General features: G+C 48.6%; 1 long non-coding RNA gene across 1 annotated transcript in view; it reads right to left on the bottom strand.

The window, feature by feature from the left end:
* LOC144134947 (uncharacterized) overlaps window positions 1–8,515 on the bottom strand; it is a 107,502-nt gene extending 98,987 nt beyond the window's left edge. Inside the window, exon 1 of the long non-coding RNA XR_013315317.1 lies at window positions 8,449–8,515. This is a non-coding gene — a long non-coding RNA (uncharacterized LOC144134947). The remainder of the gene's footprint in view (window positions 1–8,448) is intronic.
* Between the last annotated feature and the right edge of the window lie 11,340 nt (window positions 8,516–19,855).

The following is a 19,855-nucleotide window of genomic DNA, read 5'->3' as shown; positions in this document are numbered from 1 at the left end:
ACCGCGGACTAAGAAAGCACCTATTTTCTCCATGCGGCAAGTACTAGATACAGCTGTCGCTCAGGTATTCGCGCAATATGAATAAGAGACGTGAAAGTTATGCTTCGAGTAGGCTGTCTGGATTCCCTGTGTGCAAAGTTTTTGGTGTTGGAGGTCAGCGTTTTCGTGAGCGTCAGAAATGACGCAGTTTCTCCCGATTGTTATTGTGACAGCCAGAATTTCACTATGAGGGCTGAGCGAAAAACACAATACTGCTTGTCGGTGTCGGCGCCTGAGTCCCGGAAGAGGTTTGGACACTACCGTTTTATACAACATACCTTGGTGCTTTCGAATTTGCCAGTATTCCCGAATTTATTATTGCGATACTGCTCCCATTCTGCGAGTGTCGCCGTGCGGTCGAGTGGCATGACTTGACTCGTGTCGGAGCGAGGAAGACGACGCTTGCTCTCTGGTGCGCACTGCTGGTCTACTTCGCTGTATTCTGTGGTGAGCATGAAACCATACACCATTTTTTGTTCTCTTGTCGCCGATACATCATGATGAAAAGACGGCTTTTAGAGAGACCGCTTCAACAGCTTGGCCTTTGAGCAGCCCAGGCATATTGTCGTTTGGAGCCACCATACTTGGGGACAGCCAGAAGTCTGTTTTCACCGCCGTCCAAATTTTTTTAATGGAATAAAGTCGGCTACCTTGTTAACTTTATTTAATTTTTTCAATATTATTTTTATTCTTACAGTTATCATTTAACTACTCGGCTATAAACCATCAGTCTCGATCTCCTGCGTGCATTATGCATTTCACGTTTCATTTCGTTGTTCCTTTTTGTACTTCCTCCTTCCTTACCATTATTTTATTTTCGTCCAGGAAATATTTACCTGAAAAACTCTCTCTGCCACCCCCCCCCCCTTTCTTGGCCAATCCCCCGATGTGGGCATGTGCCATAGTATCAGGATAACAACAACAATAACAACAACTTCGCCGTTCGATTAAAAATCCCCTTTTGAGTCGCGCTATCTTTTTCGGCGACATTTAGGTGGAGCTCATCTCCCATGAACGCCCACCCTGAGTACAATTCTTACGCTCATCCGCGATGCTTCGAAACAACACCCGTCCACAAAGCAAGCCGGCGCCTGCGAGGCCTGGAACCTGAGTTTCATCCACTGATGAAGACGGTGCGTACCATGACATCCACTACTGGCAGTCAGACAGGTCAGCCTTTCGGCACTGTACGCCGCATGTACTCCTTACACCTCGGTCGCCGCCATCCTTCCACGGCGATCGGTTCGAGGATGTCGAGGACTGGTTGTCCAGCGTTGACCGTGGGGCCACTTGTAACCAGTGGGAGAACTACTGAAAGCTACGAAACGTGTATTTCACGTTCAAAGACTCGGCAAAGAAATAGTTCGGGAACCATGAGGAATCTTTTACCAACTAGAAAGCGTTCCGCCATGAGTTGCTTGGCCCCTTGAGCACAAACGCACGAAAAGAAAACGCCAAAATCGTCCTTCGCTCTAGGTCACAGCAGACGAAGGAAAGCGTCGTCATATTTTAAAGGATATGGCGTCTCTTCAATCGGACAGACCCTGCCATGTCCAAGGCTATGAAGGGGCGCCACCTCATGCGTGGTGGGAAGGAGCAGCTCTTCGCTGGCCTCATACGCGACCCTCCAAGACCCGTCGGTGACTTCGCCAAAGAAGCCACGGGTATGGAACGTTCCATGCAGGAACGCAGTGCGCAGTACGGTCGTCACGAAAGCGTTGCGACCACACCCTACTGTACGTCACTGCCAGTCGCCGGGGCCGAGCCGCTTTGGGAGCTTTTGCGGAGTGTGGTCCGCGAAGAACTGCGCTACCTCTACTTAGATGCTCCACCTGCCAGTTTTGCAGCTGTAGCCGATGCCGTCCGTGACGAAATTCGGCGAGCGGTCCAGTCGCCACTGGCACCACAGCTTGAGCTGTACGTCATGAGCTACAGCGAAGGCCTACGCACACCACAACCGGAGCCGTACATCATGACCTACAGCGAAGCCCTAAGGCAACCTGCGTCGGCGCCGCATGCATACCGTCCTGCTGCTGAATCCACCCAGGGGTACCTTCTTCCCGCTGAGCTGCATGACCCAGGCCCTGTTTGAAAAGCGGACGTGTGGCTCACATCCATCTAATGGCCACTATGCTACGACTGCGGGTAGCCAGCTGATGTCCTTCGCAAGTGCCCATACAGGAGGATAGGTTTAAGAGGATTTCGACCCGGTGCACCCCGACCGCGGTATGGTGAGAGACCGCGGCGCATTTAATAGTACCCGGCCGATCACGTGCTGCCCTCGACACTGCCACGATATCAGTCTTGGTCGCCGTCTCCAAGACGGGGTGCTTCGCCCAGTCGTGCATCATCCTCTGGCCAATTCAGAGGCACGTCTCCCCGCCGGGAGGACTGAAGACGGCGACCTCCGCGGGTACGACCGCTACTGCCACAGGGAGTGAACAGCCTCCATCCGATGATTTGATTCGGCGACCTGAACGTCGACGATATCACCCGCTGTCCTCAAAGACGATTTCATCGGCGACCCCACCGACGCCCACATCGACAACTCACCAACGACCTCACCGACGACCTCAACGACGACCTCAACGAAGACCTCACCGACCTGTTGTAAAAGAATCGTTTCCGCCGCCGAAATTCTAGTTCCCTCCGACAACTATTGTGTAGCAGCACTCGCGGATACCCAACCCGCCTTTTTTGTTATGAGTAGCCAGCTAGCCACGACCTTCGGTAAGGTTATAACACCTTGGTCTGGTGCTGGTTGCCATGTGGTAACGCCAATTGGTGTCTGCACCTGCAGCATATAGATTCGCGGTGCCACTTTTTCTGGGTCCTTTGCCGTGCTACGAGAGTGTTCAAAATAACTGATTCTCGGCATGGACTTTCTTAAAGAAAGGCGGTCATCAACCTGCAGGAACAGTTGTTATCATTTATACAAAGCGAGCCGTTGATATATACTGATCCCGATCCGCGCAGAGCAGCACTACACGCATCTGACGACCACATAACTATACTGCCTAGAGCAAGCAAGTTTGTGACGGTGTAGTCTGATACCAGCTTCGGTACTCGGGGCATTGCCGAAAGGAACATATCACTGCTACTTTGTCGGCAAGTTTGCGTTGCTCGCGCCCTTGTCGACCTTTTTCGCGGGTGTACCGAGCTCTTAGTGACCAACTTTATTTGCCAACCCTAACATTTCACGAAAAAAAACAGTGATTGCCCATTTTGAACAACTTGGCGAGCGTGCTGGCCAATGTGCCTTGTCCACAACGGTCCCCGGAACAGCGGAACAATGCACGGAAACAGCCATTAAGACCGACATGAAGACGGACCTTATGCCCAATCAGAAATGGTGCGTGTAAAGTCTTATTGACTCTTTCCGCGACTGTTTTTCGTCCACTTCCAAGGTTCACCGGATGCCAGTAACTAAGCGCCGCATTATCGTCGACAGTGACCAGAGACCGCTATGTAAGCTTCCTTATCGGGTTTCGTCGAAAGAACGTGATGCTATCTGCCGCCAAGTTGCCGAAATGCTCCACGACGACGTGATGCAACCATCGACAAGCACCTGCGCCTCACCTGTTGTTCTCGTCGCAAAGACGGCAATCTACGGTTCTGCGTAGATTACAGACGTCTCAACAACGTTACCACAAAGGATGTATATACGCTGCTGCGCATTGACGAATCTTTAAACCACCTGCGCCACGGCACCTACTGTTCGTCACTAAACTTGCGTATCGGTTATTGGCGAATGGAGGTCGACAAACGTGACCGAGAAAAGACCGCCTTCGTTACCCCTGACGAATTATACGAAATTGAGGTGCTTCCTTTCGGCTTGTGTTAAGCCCCTGCAACGTTTCAACGCATGATGGACACCGTGATCTCTGACCTGAAGTAGCAGCCCTCCCGAGTGCACCTCGATGACCTCGCGTTTTTTTCGGCGACGTTCGAGGAGCACCTAAAGCGTTTGCGCGCTGTTTTCGAGGCAATTCTTAACACAGGTCTGTCTCAAACGCCTGAAAAGTGCAACTTCTCATTTCGAGAGCTCAAGTTTCTTGGCCACATCATGAATGCTCATGGCGTTAGGCCCGACCCAGAAAAGACGGCCGCCATTGCTGCATTTCCCAGCCAACAGATAAATGAAGCTTGCGGCGTTTTCTGGGGCTTTCAGCCTATTATCGAGATTTGTTCAAAACTTCTCGAAGCTCTCAAAGCCACTGACTCGCCTCACGAAAAACTCCGAAGCCGTCTTCTGTTGCCAGGATAAGAAAAAACCTTCACAGAACTTTAGGCCTGCCTCCAATCTACGCCTATCCTTGAAACCTTCGACGAGGAAGCCGGCACAGAACTGCACACAGAGGCCAGCAATGTTGGACTCGGTGCGGTGATTGTGCTGCGGCAAGACGGTGTAGAACATGTGAACGCATACGCGAGTCGCACTTTGTCCCGTTCCGAAGTGAATTATTCCACCAAGGAAAAGGTGTGTCTCGCTACTGTGTGAGCAGTCACTAAATTTCCTTTCTACCTCTACGGCCCACCGTCTCCTGTCGTCAGCAATCACCACTCCTTGTGTTGGCCCGCGAACCTGAAAGATCCATCGGGGCGGCTTGCACGGTGGAGCCTTCGGTCGCAAGAGTTCGGCGTCACCATCGTGTATAAGTCGGGTAAGAAACATAGACATGCTCACTGTCTCTCCCGAGCTCCTCATCCGCGCCCACCAGATGAGTCCGACGACGATTCTGCTTTCCTCGGTGCTGACACCACATCCGATCTTGTCCACCACCAGAGGGCCGACTGCGAACTGCTGCCTCTAATCGAATACCTCGAAGGAACCGCTCCGTCTCCGCCCCGACTCTTCTCGCGCGGACTTTCGTCATTTTGCTTAAGACACAGAGTCCTCTTCAAGAAAAACTACGGCCGGACTGAAACTGTATATCTCCTCATTGTCCCAACCGCGCGTCTTCAGGAAATTTTCTCTGCTTGCCACGACGACCTTTCTTCTGGCCACCTTGGTTTTCCAGAACGTTGGGGCGCCTCCGCCACAACATGGCCTCGGCTTGCTAAGGTTGTCCAACGCTATGTTAGAACCTGTCGTGAGTATCAACAACGGAAAATACCGCCGACAAAACCGGCCGGCCTCCTGAAGCCAACTGATCTACCGCAAATCGAATTTCAGCAAGTCGGCAAGCACTTACTAGGTGCATTCCCAGTGTCCTCCATGGGTAACAGGTATATTGTTGTTGCCACGTACTACATCAGCCGCTACTGTGCAACCAAAGGTCTCCCCCGTGGCACCATGGCAGAAATCGCAGGTTCTTGGTTCACTATATTGTGCTTCGCAACCGAACCCCCGCGGTTGCATTAACTGACCGGAGAACCGCGTTTACGTCAGCTCTTACACATGAAGTCCTGCGTCTCAGGGGCGCCCGTCATAGAAAAGCGACTGCTTACCATCCTCAAACGAATGGAGTGACTGCGAGGCTGAACAAGACCATTGCAGATATGATGTCTATGTATGTCGACGCTAACAATCGCAACTGGGACGAAATACTCTCTTCCGTCACGTTTGCATATAACATCGCCCTCCAAGAAACGACGCGCTTCACTCCGTTCCACTTGGTGTATGGCCGTGATGCCCTGGCCATGCTGGACGCCATGCTGCTCCCGGATTGTGGCCCTCGTCTGTCACGGGCGCTGACCAATTTTGTCGTGACGCAGTAGTCGCTCGCCACCTTGCTGGACACTGGATTCGACACCACCAGACAACTGACACCCGGCGTTACAACCTCCGCCACAGAGAGGTGATTTGCAAACCCGGTGAGCAAGTCTGGGTAAGGAGTTCAATACTTTTGCGCGAGCGCTCTGAAAAGCTTCTGCATAGATACTTCGGCCTCTACGAGGTGCTACGTCAACTCAGCGAGGCAAACTATGAAGTGCATCCCCAAGGAGTTGTCCGCTCTTCTCGACTGCCCAAGTCTGAAGTCGTCCACGTGTCGCGCATAAAACCGTATTACGCCCGTTAGCCCCTGCCGGGGTTCGCATTCAGTGCCGACGCCACACGCGCCTTCGCACTTTCGGTGCCTGTATACTGTGTTTCCCCCTTGGCGGAGGCATCGAGGCGATGCCTCCTGAAAGTACGGGGGGGGGGGGGGGGGCAATGCCACACTGCTCACATTATTCGAATGCCGCCATGCGGCTGAGCGGCATGACGTGGCTCGTTACAGAGCGAGGAAGACCACGCTTCCGCTTGTATGCGCGCTTCTTGTCTTCTTGGGCATCTGATTAAGAGCCCCTTTCGAGTCGCCCTACGTTTTTCAGCGACCATATCTTTAAGTAATAATCGCAGTGCGCACAAAATAATCCAAGCTAGTAACAGAGGGCCGGAAGCGAGAAACCAGAAATATATGCAGTCAGATTGATGGCCGAACTGCGGAGAACATAGTGATTGGAAGGCCACTCTTAGGTAGACGAACAAAGTTGTCACCTTGTTATAGCTTGTTTTCGTTTTCTAGATAATATGATTGTATAACTGCTTCCAATAAGTAAACTAACCTGAAATCTTCGGATGTGAAATATTCAAAAGTGATTACCGTGAGAAGCGGGAACTAAAAAAATTAATGATGATAACTGCAAGAGTTTATGCCAAACTGTCACTTCTGTTAGAGCAATAGCAGCATTGATAGCCGTTTTTCTGTGGTATAGGTGTTTATAAGAATATGCAGAGGTTAGGATTTTTTTTATTGTTGATAGAAAAAGCTTGAAACCAACCTCGTTTGGTCTTAGTTCGGAGCACTGTGTGTCACAAATCTCGCAGAGGATTGCAGCCCCGACTTTCAAAGTTATTATGATCGTTCGTTCATCGTCGTGAACTTACTATTGGGGACAGAAGTGCATCGAATGCCCAACCTCTGGCATCGCTGTGTCAACAGCCGCCCTTTGTGGTCCACGAATGGCGCGTCTATTTTACGCAGCAAGGGGTGCTTGTCTGGTAACGTCTGCTCTGTCTTCTTTGGGCTTTGGATATAAAGGCCTAAGTGTTTGGATAGTGATATGATGGACGAACAGGCTACACGTGCCTTTTCGAGATCTAACTATTCTTTACTTACTGTGCGCCGACATATGACGATGCAACCATGCGCAGTTATACCATTAACAAACCTAACAAACAAGAGAACCACGCCCAAGAACGAAAGATGAGTGCAAGTAGCGTTGCGTGCTTGCACAAGCTAGAGGTTTTCTGTTCAATCGTAGGCCAACTTATCATGCATTTGTGTTTCATTCAAAGTTGCAACTGTGCTCTATCAGTTTTGAATTCAGATGTGCTCGAAAAAAGCCTTCGACGCATATTCACGTGCAATGCGCTATGCCAGAAAATTTTCGCCTGAAAAAAAGAAAAGCAAAGCAATTTTGTCTTCCACGTGTAATTTCACAAAATGGGCCTGTAAAAATTAAAAGTTATTAGATATGAACGGCGCCTCCCAGTAAGGAGAATGCGCCACCGGCGAAAGCTCGATTCGTGCCCACTTCCTCGGGCCTTTGCTATGCATGTATCAAGCCGATTCCTTTCAATTTTACTATCGATAATACTGCGATAAATGACTTTATTTCGAGTAAAATGCGCAAAAAAGACTGAAACGTGAGCATATTATAGGGTCAGAGATGCAGAAGAGGAATATCTAACTCGTTCAGCTCCGCCATAGGTGTACTATCAATTTCGCTTCGGTCACTGTGCTCTAAAAAGATCTGCCCTGAGTACAAGTTGAAATGCCATATTACGACAATTTTTTTTCTTTTTTTCTGCTGAAAATGTCTGCGCGATCATGCAATCGTATTTCATGTATTTTGAAGAAATGTATGCTTAGTGCATTTCGTCCAGTCTTAGTGCATGAACAAGAATCTGAAAAAGGTCGACATAATGTGAACCTATATTTAAATTCGATACTGAAGCGAATGAGTAAACGAACTAAGTAAAGCAAATGATGGACATATAGGAATCTTTTTGAGCACTCGTAGTGAAATAACGACGTTCGAATCCATGCCGATAGCGCGAGTCTCAGCGCTCGCGTCGTCACGCTACTCAGACGCCATTTTTTTTTCAAGGAGGGTGGCCTTATAGCCATGAGTGAAATGGAGGCTTCCGAAAGGCTGCAGCTTGCCGATACCATTGGTCATCTGGTCTTATATGCTGCTCACATGCGATCTCAATGGCACTATTTAGCTGTTGGCATACAGTGATCTCACTTCCAACCTCCCCACCTCCGCTCTTGTATTCTTGAATTAAGACACGGCCACGATTTGTAACGAATTTTTGCATCTTTTTCATGAGTGTCAGCGTCATAATTAAACGTTACGGGAGACATCAACAACACAAATCAAATAAAAATGACTACCGTTTCTGCTCTGCCCTACCCCGTAATTTCAATTCCTTGCGAAAGCCCTTGCAGCGGGGAATAGTCAAGTGGCCATGCAGACTCGCTTATACGCTTTGCCACTCCATCCGAGCGAGCGAACGTGCAAGCAGTCGCGAAGTTGTTCATTTGCAGCAGCAGGTGGGAGTAGGAAGCTTCCGTATTCACGCAGGCTGGCCTGTGAACGCCGCTACAGCTAGAACGAGAGCGCCGGCGCTAAAAAACGCTAGCACTCCCCACAGCGTCTGCGCTGCATAGCATGCCCCATAGAAAATGATTATGAACGCCTAAATACAGTACCTTCAGTCACAACTGCATAGACTGTATGTTCAGTGAACTCGTGCTCGAAGTTGCATTTACACGCAATGCGGAGTGTGGTATACTAAGCAAGATGGCGGACAACTCGCATTTCCTAAACAATTTGCGACACCATGGCACAAAAACCAATGAAAAGGTAGGCCTCTTCCTTACCTGTTTTAAGCTGGCTATAAGATATTTTTTTTTTCATTTTTACCATAAAGCACTAGGTCTTTTGCGAACTGCACTGCGCTAGAGAAGAGGGAAACAGAAGATAAAGCAGCTACTTTCTCTTACCTTTAGAGTTTTATTGCCAAATAATGACTATCTACTTCAGCGGTAGTGCCTAGAGATAGACAAAACAAAGAAGGTAACGTTCTGAGCCAAAACTGAGGTGAGCGAAAAGCCAGATGCAACCCCGACGAGTAGCAGACGATCCGTATCTGAGCGCCGGCAGGAGAACAGCAGCGCCAGATTTGTTGTCATGAAGCAGAGGCGCGCGGAACTACGCTTTATACCATGCCAGTTGGCACACCTGCTCATCTAGCCACAGTAGTTTCCTCTTCCATGCACCGAGAACAAGCGTTTAGGTAGAAATGTTAGGCCACAGAATTCTTATGTGTTTTATGCCCAAAAATCACAACAGTTTTCTCAGAAAATAAGGCACACACTCATTCAGTCTTATTTAGCCTTGCTGCTAAATCGGTATATTAACTGAGCTGGAACTATTGTCCCGTAGCGAGTGTACATAGGCTTGTTATTTTTCCTTGTGCAACATTTCTTGCTGGGGACTTTCAGAACTTCAAGGAGAAAAAATGCTAGACCGCAGATGCCGGACCGCAGAATTTAGACCATTTAAATACCTGTTCGGATGTGGGTGCAAAAACATTTAGTCTGGCATGTTTGTACAGCACTTCAGTACACTTCAGTATATACTTCAGTATATACAGCGCTTCATACACGCTAAGTAGGGCTTCATATTTTTTTCGGTTCGAGGCTTGGGCTCGTAGGTCAGGTTTCAGGCAAAAATCGGCAAAATCAGTGTTTGGGACCCTAGTGGTAGCGCAAAATAAAATTTTATGTCGCTTGACGCATCTTAGAAAGCATCGCGATAGCGCTGTGTTGTCGATACATTCCGTACAGATAGTAGGAGATGAAGATGACGTCATGCAACGCACAGCGTGAGAGAGTGACAGTTAAACAAGAGATGTTTGCAGTTACGGCGATAGCATAAATGGAGGAAGAGGAACCCGTTCTGGGAAGAAGTATCATTGTATTTGAGGCAACAACAACAAGACGAAGTGTCCCTGCTAAGGTGGCTGCACATCGCTCCGCTGAAAAATATCGCCATCCGCATCAATACGTTCGTTATATCAAGAGAACTGACTTCGAACCATCTGAAGAAGCTCCCGGATCATGCGCCGTCTGACTGGGTGGCAGTAAGCAAATGTCCTTCAGTCATCCCGGCAGCTGGACTGGGCTCCGAGACTAGGCCTAGAGCCACCGGTGACGCGCTGGCTGAGGTGGCTTTGCCGGCGTCGGTCCCTTCTCCCGGTCCATCAGCGGCAGCGCACATCCCGCCTTCTCGAAATGCACCGCAGGCCGTGAGCGGTCTGGCCTCTGGGCAGAACTCAGCAATGGCTGCTTAGCCTCCACTGCTGGATGGGGCTTCAACCGTGCAGAGTGAGCAGGAGAGCTCCCCGATGAACCTGTCTTAAGCACCTCCATCCGTGCCGCCGGCGTCCCGCAGTTCTCAAAAGCACCTATCAGGGCACACTGCTCAGGATTCGTCTTCTGCCAACTGCGGCTCTCAAGGCAAGCGTTACCGACTAGCGTATGCCAACCAGCTGGCTGTGCCGACATCGGGGTCAGTATCGTAAAAAGTGGCCATTAAAGCACTGGCAGCCAAAAGCCTGAGAGACTTTCCGAATAGGATTCTTCAGCCGAACCTGAACGAGTGTCTTGGGAGCAAAGGTTTTCGTGGTTTCACGTCTAGAAAGAAATCTAATACCATCGCTGTGTGGCTCCCGACTTTGGCTGCTGTCGAGCGTCTGGAAACGCTCAAGTGCATATCGGTTACAAGCGAGATATCGGTGCCGGTCCAGGTGTACCTAGTAGAATGTTCGGACCTACAACGCTGTGTTGCTTACAACGTCGACGCCGCCGATGACCAGGCGACCCTCCAGCGTGAGCTGTACTGTCCAACCCACCGTGTCATCCAAGCGCGGTATATGGCTAAGGGGCACTCGTGCATCGTCACATTACAGAGCCCACCAACACTCCCAGAACGACTTTACTACTATGGATCTATTGTGCGGTCTCGCCCTTACAAACCTAGAGCTGTCTATTACTATAGCTGTTTCAGACCTGGCCACATGCGCCGAACATGCCCTTTTGCAACACAAGATGAGGCTCGGCCACAAGGCACACCGTCTTACATGTGCACACTTTCCAAGACTGACGACCACGAGATCACCTCTCCAACTTGCCCAACAAAACAGAAAGCAACTGAGAAGCTTCGACGTGGGATCCGCAATCAAGTGCCTCCTAATGAAAACAGAGCCCTGATACAGTCATCCAACAGGTTTATGGTTCTCGAGTGGAATGAAGACGACTGGCCGGAGCTTTCTGAGCCCAATCCACCTGCAGCCCCTGCCCAACAGTCATACAGTGATAAAGTTCCAAGGATCGCTGTCACATTCAAGCTACACAAAAGCACAGCATACTGCAACCTCTGTGTGAGGACATGGCAGCAGTTGTCGACCAAATTGCATGCCTTTTAGCCGAGGTCTCTAAGCTACGGCAACGCCGTGAACTGCTTGCTCGCCATATCAAACCAGCGGAATCCCACTACGCTCCAATCAATGCTACCGCGCCTTCGACTACGGCCAGCCCTCATGCGTTTTTCGCAGATTCTACCAGGTCTTCTGCAGCACTGCAAAATAACTCAACAACATCCCTTGTTCGATTTATGGTAAACGAGTTATCCAACCTGGCATCAGTTCTTTTACAAAGCTTGGAAGCCTTATCGAAAATGGCGAGTACACGTAGTTCTGGTGTGCTCCAATGGAACTGCAGAGGCCTCTCCACTAAGCTGGGAGAGCTCAAATCTGGAATTCGCATGAACAAGCTCCAGGTGTGGGCCCTGCTACGGCAGGAGACCAATGCCTTGCCATCCATTCCAGGCTTTGAAGAATACATGTCTCTTTCAATGAACGACCTTTGTGTGCACTCTGTTGCCCCTTCGGGAAAGGCCTTGGTGTACGTTGGTGCGTGTTTTCCGCAAGTTCGACTCTCTCTAGAAAACTGGTGCACCTCATATCAAGAGGTAGTCGCAGTGGCTGTGAAGTTTACCAAAACAACTGTTGTGGTCGTGTCATACTATGTAAGACCCGCCGGTGGAGCTCCATCCCGCATTAATCTGAGACGGTTATTAACTCTGCGACGACAGCACCAAGGGTGGCCTGTTTTAGTTGGTGGTGACTTTAACGCCCCTCATCCGGACGGAGGGTACCCCACTTCAAGCCCCCGTGGTAGGCGTGTGCGGGACGCATTCGCTGATGTGATGTTTGTTTTTTTCAACCATCCAGATTCAGCAACGCGGACTGTGCGCCATGCTCGCAGTCCAACATATGCTCCGGACCTTACATATGTGGTCAGCAACCGGGACACCACCCTGGCACCTGGAGACAGCTAGGGTAGAGGCCACCATCCTATCATCATCGGTCTCCATCCATCAGGGGACCACCTATTACGCCGTAGGTGTTCCGTGGTCAATTGGCACACGTTTCGCATCAGCGTCGAAGATCTCTCTCAGCAATCATCTACACGACTTGTGGACTGCATACAAACTGCGCTGAATAAGCCTACTGCTGTCACCTAGACGGACGTGAATCGCCCGGTGCCGGATGTGGGTCTGCTTAACCTGTGTGCTGCTTGCCGACAAGCGGAGATGGCAGCTTCCGGACGCACGACGTCTGCTAAAACACGGACAAGGCTGAATTACCTTACTGCCAAGGCTCGCAGATATGAACGCGATCTCTCGCGACAGCAGTGGCATGCGTGGTGTGAGCAGTTCTCGGCAAAGTCATCGAATGCTGCTCTCTGGCGAACGTTTAGTGCAATTGAATATGGTTCCCGTTGTCCTGACGCAGCGGCGCCACAGCATGCTTCGCAGATAACTTAGCACCGGATGATTTCGCCAGAGAGGCAGCGTGGAATTTTTTCCCCAAATATGATGTGTTGCCTCCAAGGGTCATAGGCGCCCCCTTGTCTGGCGTTCCAGCATATGTCGATAAGCTCCCATCTACAGCCGACGCCGACGGAATTGTAAGCCCATTTTCAATGCCCGAGTTGCTTGCAGCAATAAACGAGGCCTGTCGGAAGACTGCGCCCGGTCATGACTCCATTCCGTACGAGGTTTACATGAACTTAAGTTCTGCTGTACTGCCTCAACTCCTCGCCATCATTAACAAGGTATGGATAGAAGGCTTCGTACCAGAAACCTAGAAATCGGCTATTGTGATCCCATACCAAAGCCGAGGAAGCCGCCGACAGACCTCGGATATTTCCGGCCTATATCGCTTACCCCAACATTATGCAAGCTTACCGAAAAAAATGCTTGCCACACGACTGTCGTGGTGGCTTGAGCACCATGGTTTCTACAATCCCGCCCAAATTGGCTTTCGTGCGTCCTTAGGTACAGAAGATGGAGTGGCTGTCTTCGCGTCAGCAGTTTTGGCCTCAACTCGCTGCCACAATGTACGTACTGTACTGGCCGTGGACGTTGAAAAGGCATACAATAATATCAGTCATGCTGCATCCTGGAATCGCTTGACTTGCTACATTTCCCCGTTAGAGTGCGCAATTTTGTTAAATCCTTCCTTGAAGGCCGACACTTTGCCATACACCTCAGTAGTGAGGCCGTCGGATCATTTGAGCCTCTTCGCGGCGTTCCCCCGGGATCGGTGTTATCGCCAACATTGTTTAATACTGCTTTTATCTCTCTTTCTTGGCGCTTATATGATGTCCCTTAGATTAAGTTTTTATTGTAGGCTGATGACATTACGGTGTGGAGCACTCACAACGACCTCATGACTCAAGCAGCAATCCTACTATCAGAAATAGATCTTTGCTTTTTCAATTGGTCTGCAGCTTTAAGTAAGCAAGACCACGTTCGTGTCAGTCGCCACCACTGGGGACACAGTAAACTGGCTGCAACGCCAATTCGTGTCCAACTATTCGGAACTCCAATTAAAGAAAGTTCGACCATAAAATTATGGGCTTGACAATACACGAGTCAGGAAGAGGTACTGCTTGGTTTTCTCGGGCTAAAAAGCAAGCAATTCAGGCATTCGGTCTGAGTAGACGCATTTCTCCTAAAACAGGCGGAGCCCGCTCTCATGTTGCACAACAGTTGGTGCGGGCGGTTGAGCAACCGCGCCTCATTTACCAAGCTCATTTCCAGCATTTCACGCGGGCTCAATGAGATCGTCTAGAAGCTGTTCATCGAGAGGCAATGAGGGTCATCACTTGCCTTCCCAGCATTACCCCGATCGTGGCGCTCCAAGAACATGCACAGCTGAATACACTATATGAGCTCGTGCCGCAACGACGCGATGCTGGCCGTCTAAAGTCAAGCATTAGACACATAACATGTGTACTCGGGGCATATGCTTCATCACACTCCATTCTACAACCGCCCCTGCCAGTTCTTCCTCACTGGCGTTTTGTGCACCTAAGCGATAACAAGCCAACTGATCTACGCCGGCCATCATCTATACGCACGGCATCATGGTTTCGCGACCGAACTACAGAGCAAGACGCCAATCTGCCGCATGGCTCCGTCATTATGTACGTTGACGCAAGAATCCAGGCCTCCAAAACATCAACTGCAGTTTACTGTTCTTGTAAGCCTGCTCTGAACAAAACGTCAAGGTTTTACCTCCCAGAACCTGCTTCCCCCTTGTGTGCGGAGATGCTTGCGGTTCAAGAAGCACTTTGCTCTGTGGCCGCCGTTCCCATGCTACCCACGGCCCGCAATTTCATTTGCACCAACGCCCTTCACGTCACACGCATACTATGACCAGTCAGTCACACCCCAGAAATCTGCCAAGACATCCATCGTCTAGCGGCTCGCATCCCGCAGCAAATCCCTATTGAGTGGGTCCCGCGTGACCTCCTGGACGCACAAAGCCGCGCAGATTCTGCGACCCGCCTTTCGACCCCAACCTCGTTTTTGCCTCGAGTCCTCACTCTGGATGACACCACCATCCTTTTATCAAGAAAGGAACACCTCCGGCGCCGCACACGTGCTCTAATTCCTCCCTGTGCGGTAACCCTCCCCCGTGGTCTTACCCGTACAGAGGATGTTGCGCTTCGGAGGATACGGGTCGGGGTTGCCCTAACTCCAGCTGGGACACGCAAGTGGCCGCATTTCAAAGATTTATATCTCCGCCCTGGGTGCCCAGACTGCAAGAACAGAGACTGTGAGGCGGATATCCACCACCGGTTGTGGGACTGCCCGGCGCTGAAGCCGACAAGAATTCGGCACCTGGCGGCAGTGGGACTCTCACCGAAAAATCCGGATTGCTATATTGCCTGGACACAGGGTCTATATCATCGTTCACTTATTGATTTCATCAAATCAGCCCAGCTTTTTTCATTTATTTGGCCATTTTGCTCATCTCTCACTTCATAGTTTTTATGCCCTGGTGCAATAAACATCGCTTCAAAAATAAAGAAACAAAAAAGGAAGCCGTCCTTAACGGCTGAGTATTGAAATTTTTCTAATTGCAAACAGCGCATCGGGCATTAGCGATGTCTCACGAGACCTTGAGTTACCACGGAATAATACAAAATTGTCCTCCCTCGATTACTTAGTGGTAATATTGTCCTCAACACCGTCTTCCTGCATGCTGACCTCAATGGCACCCGTACCGTGTCCCTTACTTCCGAGACGCACTCGCGCAGGTTTTGGACCTCTGTGACATTCTGTGTAGTGACATTCTGCGATAGCATATGCTCCAAGTAGAAAGTTTTTCAGAAAGTAGAGTTCCTTGTCAAACGTGTAGACTGTTTGTTTAAATGTTTGTTAGGTGAAAAGCGTGGTTTAGTGTATATTCTGGCTTGGAAGAGCCAACTTGTTTTGTCTGCTATCTAGATGCATGTTTATGCCTCCCAAAATTTTGACTTTTGGGAAGGTGGTGACGTGCCGGGGTATAGCGGGTACGTATTATGTAGCTCGATGATTTGCGGCTTGAGCATTTTTCGGATTTTTCTTGTCAGCTGTTTTTCACGGAATAAAGAAAAAAATTGCGATGACATAAAACTCTCGTGCAGTGGTCAGTGCGGCTATTTTGTTTGCACCGCCGCTGGTTCGAAATTCAGGCGCAGCTCATGCTTATTTTATTTTGGTAGGTCAAGATGTCTTCAGCCACTCAGAAAACTGCTTTTTTAGCAGGAGCAAAACCACGTTTGTCCTTGAATTGATCGAGGCGCACCAGATCAGAAAAAGTGGGAGCGCTTGTGTTAGAACCCTAGTCACTGATAATTCATGAAATTTAAATTTAGCTGTGAGGTTTGTGTTCAGAGTTGTTGGATCCAATGTGTACCTCCCTTAACATTTTTCGCGTTATCGCGCTCTGTCGTATACTTGTTTCCCTGATAGGCATTTATCATAGGACTTTCTCATAAGATTTTCTCACAGGGTTCACTGGTTGTGCTTAATGCTTGTACGGTGATAACCTTTAGCTGTTCTCCTTGTTGTGCGGGTAGCGATAAATATGTAAAGCTGCAAGAGAAAAACAGTAGCGCCGAAAAACACACACACAGAGCAGAAGAACGACGTAGGACAAGCGCTGGCCCAAACAACCATCTAGCCATCTAGATGGCTAACCACAAAGATTCTAGCCCAAAAAGAAGTTCTCCTAAACAATACTGCAAGAGGAGTTCATATGTCATCTGCACACGTGCATACCACGGTATTCACATCGCGTGTGCCTTTTGCTCCCTTCACTGCGCCCTTTTTTTCTGTCTGCTTGATAAAATTCCTTTGTGTCGTGGCACTTGAGGATGCTTCTTGCGGACTGTTTCCCTTGGTGATTCAGCTGAGGATGGAGTCTACAATGAATATTTTTGCTTTCAGAAACAGTCACAACACATGCTGATGCAGTGTCGGGTGACGTATAACGTACGCATGGATTCATCGGATGTTATTATTATTACGTAGAACATGACTTGGAAGGAACACCGTTTTATCAGGATAATTCCTCATACATGCGTATACTTTCCCCATTCTGCTGTAATAAACTGAATACATATTAAAAAACCTTTTACCTTTTTTTAGGACTACGCAAGTCGCGGTTTCCTGAACGATGTTCGGCTGAGTTTGCTTACCATGGGTGCTAAAGGCATTTCATGCTTTTAAATTAACGTGCGGTTTTTACGATAGCTGCAGTGTCCCGTTCGCCTGGTGACTTTAGTTATGGGCTCTACTCAATCTTCCTATCGCACTTCATGATTAGTTCTATGAGCTTTGTGTACATCCCTGATGTACAAAAACTTTTTAAGCATGCTTTTAAAATATTTTGTTAAAAAGTGAATATTTGGCCGCGAAGAAAACAGTAAATGGTCTATCTCCAGAGGCCGTTATGGGAGAGCTTGGATCCACTCCACAATCATTATAAGTGCTACCACTCGGATGAGCGAAACATTTTTTTTCATGAAATTGAAGAGAATGGGGTCATTTGGGTCAGCAGCAGTAGCTGGAAATGGTGTATTTGCTAGCCGTGTGCTATAACAGTTAAACGTATGCTCTTTATTCTCAGTCCAAAGCTCGTTGAATATTTTCTCGCCGACTAATTAGCCATTTCACGGCGGCTGTAGGAGGTATCAAGTGCTCCTATATATGCGCCACTGTTAGTAAAGACCTGTATGTTACTTCTGAACAATGCTTGCAAAAGGGAGAAACAGCTAACACTTTCTATGTGCATCTTAGTGTTAGCGCTTCTTAGTATTATTGCTACTGTGGCAGCTGGCAGTTTGCGTACTCACGAGTGGCCAATAAAAATATGGCGCCCACCAAGCCTTGCTTTGGTAGCCTTGAATATGCATCGCAGAAGTGTATTAGCGTTCACACTTGTACGGCTTTCTGAGAAGAATTTAGAGCCGCGTTTCCGTTGAAACTCTTCCGCTTTACATTTGTGGACTGTGTGTCTACAAGGCGTAGACGGGCCGCTGAAAATCGTGGTATCAAGCTTCCTCACTGCAAGCGTTGTGAAAAACAGTGCAATTGCAGAGGGAACGTTTGCTGCGCTTTGTTTTGAGGGGGGGGGCAATATTTAAACACAAATGCACTTTTTTGGAAGCAAAAAAAGGAGCAGGAGCAAGCTGTTCGCTAGTACACTCGCTTTTATAAAAGAAAGAGCGCTAGAGGGCAGGTTACACTCTTGTTGCTCCTTTATTTTTATAGAGTGAGGAGAAACTGGAGTAGTTCCTTTATAGATACATTTTCTGGTTAGGTTACACTAACCCGAAACTCAACATTTACAAGCTAGACACGGCAAAAATGTGAGATTTAAGTGCCGCCATCAAATGCCTAATTTGTAAGTGAACATGTGTGTGACGACAGAGTATAATCGGCTTGTATCTTAGAAGTCAGGCTACATCGATTTTCACTTTAAAACGGCTATCACGGAGTCCTTTTCAGTGTAGATATCACGAATTGGTATCGATTGGAGGAAAAATTTTTATATTCTATTTTCTGAGAAATAAATGCGGCTTTCTTAGAGGACAAACAAGAAATTTCCAGATAGAAGCAAAGAATGAAGTCTCACACAGTAAAAAAAAATTGGACGCACCTTTACCTTGTGGTTCTTTCACGTGGCGGCCGTTTTTAACGTACTATGAGAAATGTCTAGGCTGTGCAAAAGGCGCTGGCAACAGCATTGTCACGCGTAAGTGCAAACAGAGTTCATAAATTATAGAAACCAGAGTTTTTGGCCCCGCCGCGGTGGCTCAGTGGTTAGGGCGCTCGACTACTGATCCGGAGTTCCCGGCTTCGAACCCGACCGCGGCGGCTGCGTTTTTATGGAGGAAAAACGCTAAGGCGCCCGTGTGCTGTGCGATGTCAGTGCACGTTAAAGATCCCCGGGTGGTAGAAATTATTCCGGAGCCCTCCACTACGGCACCTATTCTTCCTTTCTTTCACTCCCTCCTTTATCCCTTCCCTTACGGCGCGGTTCAGGTGTCCAAAGATATATGAGACAGATACTGCGCCATTTCCTTTCCCCAAAAACCAATTATTATTATTATTGAGCAATGCTTTTTTCATTTTGTCTTGTGTCTTGAGCTGCCGTCCACAATGAGCCTTGGACATGGCAGTGTGTTGTCGTAGGTACGGCTTTGCGAGCTGTTCTATCATTGGCAACGCTCAGAATAAATATATTATAAACTTTCCTTTCAGTTCTTCGTCGCAGTGTGTATGTCGAATTCCGTAGAAATGTTCACCGTTCAGCATAACAAGTATGTATTCTGGCCTATAAATGCTCATTTGAAAGAACTAAATTGTTTTTTTTTTGCCAGAATGACAAAACTCGCAACGTTTGTTTGGCTTGAACTAAGATACAACGAACTTTAGTCCAAAATAAGAATAAATATATTTATCCTAATGTTCTAGTAACCACAAATTAACAAAGCATGCACATCTGACGTAAAAAGAGCTGACTTGTGAGTGTGGTGGAGAAAAGAACGCCAAAGCATTGAGCTAAAAATGACAAACTGTCGACTTACAAAGAGCTGGTTAGAGTAGCCCATCAACACGAATCTGTCGTCTGGGTACCTAATTTTCTTTCCTACTTTAGCTGACGCATGGGAACACAAAAGAAACTTGTCATATTTACGCTCACCACTGCTATCGCCATTTCTTGCCCATTGTATGTGATGATCAGCTGTTCGACTAAAGGCGCGCTTCTCAGCCTCTTCATCAGTTTGACTACGCCCACTGCACGGCTAAGGCGTCTCCCAAGTCTCTCGAACTAACCCTGTCCTTTGCCGCCTGTGGTCACCGTATCCCTGCAAAACTTCTTAATCTCATCCACCCAACTAACTTT

The sequence above is a fragment of the Amblyomma americanum genome, chromosome 5 (assembly GCF_052857255.1).
Source record: "Amblyomma americanum isolate KBUSLIRL-KWMA chromosome 5, ASM5285725v1, whole genome shotgun sequence".
In the NCBI taxonomy this organism is placed as follows: domain Eukaryota; kingdom Metazoa; phylum Arthropoda; class Arachnida; order Ixodida; family Ixodidae; genus Amblyomma; species Amblyomma americanum.
Note: the sequence above shows the minus strand (reverse complement) of the source record. Positions and strands in the feature narration are given on the sequence as shown.